This window comes from Octopus bimaculoides, chromosome 12 (genome assembly GCF_001194135.2).
Source record: "Octopus bimaculoides isolate UCB-OBI-ISO-001 chromosome 12, ASM119413v2, whole genome shotgun sequence".
Taxonomy (NCBI): Eukaryota; Metazoa; Mollusca; class Cephalopoda; order Octopoda; family Octopodidae; genus Octopus; species Octopus bimaculoides.
The window spans coordinates 44,795,753-44,798,403 of record NC_068992.1 but is presented as its reverse complement, the minus strand read 5'-3'; the positions used below and the strand labels follow the sequence as shown (position 1 = coordinate 44,798,403).

Genomic DNA, 2,651 nt, shown 5'->3' with positions numbered 1-2,651 from the left:
TATATATATATATATATATATATATCTGTCTCTGTATCTGTCTTTGGTTTGCAATGTTTCAAGTCTCTCCATCAATTACAATATGACCACTTTGATTGAACAGAAACAAAAATTTTAATATTTCTAATTTATTGCTGATATCATTATTAATATACCCAATAGACACAATAATATCCTACATAACTAGATGTGGCAGATTGCTCACACATGTGTGCGCGCGCGCGCTGGTATGTATGTATGTATGTGTGTATGTATGTGTGTATGTATGTATGTATGCGTGCATGCATGCATGCATGTATATATGGATGGATGTATGTAGCAGATATATAATTGAATTTGTAAAATCGTAATTTCGGCAACTTAATTTTAGTTCTTCCTATTATCGGTATAGTTACGACCAATTGTAATATACGACGGATTAAATAGTTTATAAGGTATTTAACTGGGTCACGGCATGGTCTGAACTGCAAGCCACCTCCGTATCCAATAGATAAAATATTGAATAGATGGATAATATATGCAATAATGTGTAATGCTAATTCGACTAAGTAGAGCAGCCAATCTATACACATGGGTTCAGTGTTTTAAGACATTTTAAAACGATTTGTATTACACCTTACATATTATTTCAAGGCGGCGAGATGGCAGAATCATTAGCAAGCCGGGCGAAATGCTTCGCTGTATTTCGTCTGTTTCTACGTTCTAAGTTCAAATTCTGCCGAGGTCGACTTAGCCTTTCATCCTTTCGGGGGTCGATCTAATCGACTGCCGCCGCCAAATTATTTCGGGCCTTGTACCTAGAGTAGAAAAAAATATTTTAACGAGATATGTTATCGCGTCAATGATGATCCTAGTTTAAACTTATCACTACATGATACTGCAACAGATATATTTATTCCATCTATGCCTTTATGTAGTATATGCTGCCATTTTCTTTGAATATTTAACATGTGAAAATCTTGGGATCAAGGAACTTCCGCGCATATCGTTCCTAAAACTTGATTATTGCTTAATATTACCCTACCCAGGCTGAATGAAAGTAAAGCTGACTCTGGTAGGATCTGGAATTAGAACGCAGGAATCCGTAACTCGATATCACAAAGCCGTCTGGTGGATGCCCACACGTTTCTGTCAATCCACTGCGTTGCAGTTAATCTAAATTAATATTGTTCCATTAAAACAACACACAACAGAATTTTCTCAGACATGGAAACTAAAAAAAATAATTCAATAGTTTCTTGCAAAATATTGTTATGGAAATCAACGTCCAAGTAACTACTGCTGTATCCAACGGAAGTCTGCAGTATCAGAAAGGGAGTAGAATGATATTATTATTGCTTCAGCTTTGTTCATGTAACATACATGGTGCGATAATATATGCTTCATCAAATATTCGGAGTTAGAGAAATTATAGAATCATGAGATGCTGTGTACCATATAGATAATAGAATATCGCCTCTGCATTATGTTGACACGGAAGATGTTTTGTTGTTATTCTTCAGTATTTACTGTTCTTTGCCTTTTTGCATAGAAAGATATGTTGATATTTATACAATATCTTGGCCATTTTTTGTTCTCCTTTTCATATCTCTACTATTTGATCATATAATAAAAGGAGCATTATTATTATTATTATCATTATTGTTGTTGTTGTTGTTGTTGTTGTTGTTGTTGTTGTTGTTGTTGTTGTTGTCGTTATTATTATTATTGAGGTTGATGTGAGTATTGTGGTTGTCGCTATCATCGCCATCGTTGTTGTTGTTGATGTTGTTCTTATTAAGTGGTTATCGGAATCAGCAGAGCGTCGGGCAAAATCATTGAGGTAATTGTTCTACCTCTCAGTGTACTGAGCTTAAATCCTGCCGATGTCAACCTTGCCTTTCATCGTTCCGAATGGAATAAAATATAGTATCAGCCAAGTAGTCGAGACGATGATATTGAATAAGCACTTCTTTCAAAATTGTTAAAGTTATGTTGAAATTAAAAACGATTATAGCAGGGATGAAAATTAGCAGAATCATAAGATTATCGGACAGAAACCTTTAGGTATTTCTTCAGGCTCATAGGGATCAAAGGAAAATGGGGTCGAATTTGCCTTTCGTCATTTTATCGATAAAACTACTACCAGCACTTTTCATTAGCATGCTGGACGAAATGCTTAGCGGTATTTTGCCCATCGTTGTCTTCTGGGTCCACATTCTGCCGAGGTCTACTTCTCTTTTTATCCTTTTGGCGTCGATAAAATAAGTACCAGTACTGGTGTCGCTGTAATCCAGTGGTTCTCTTCCCACCGAATTTCAGGCCTTGTGCCTATACTGGAATGAATTATTATTATTTTTGTTGTTGCTATTATTATTATTTCTACTATTACTATTATTATTGCGGTTGTTGTTACTACTACTAATACTACTACTACTTATATTATTTCTGTTATTGTTTTTCATCCTTATTGTGCCTGTTACAATTATCAACACATCCTTATTACAATATATATATATATTTTTTTTTTTGCTATTATTCTTCTTTTCTATTTCCAACGAATTTTCCTCTGTAGTACCGTGCTTGTTTAACTACATCTCAGGCATGCATACTATTGGTGTCGGCATGTTTTTTTTCTGTTTTGTGACAAAGCAAGAGAGAGAGAGAGAGAG

The 2,651-nt window shown here is 34.8% G+C and overlaps 1 protein-coding gene across 2 annotated transcripts in view; it reads left to right on the top strand.

Annotated features, from left to right (window-relative positions):
- The window catches only part of LOC106870937 (cholecystokinin receptor type A), a 100,471-nt gene that overhangs the window by 43,851 nt on the left and 53,969 nt on the right, over positions 1–2,651 (top strand). The window lies entirely within an intron of this gene.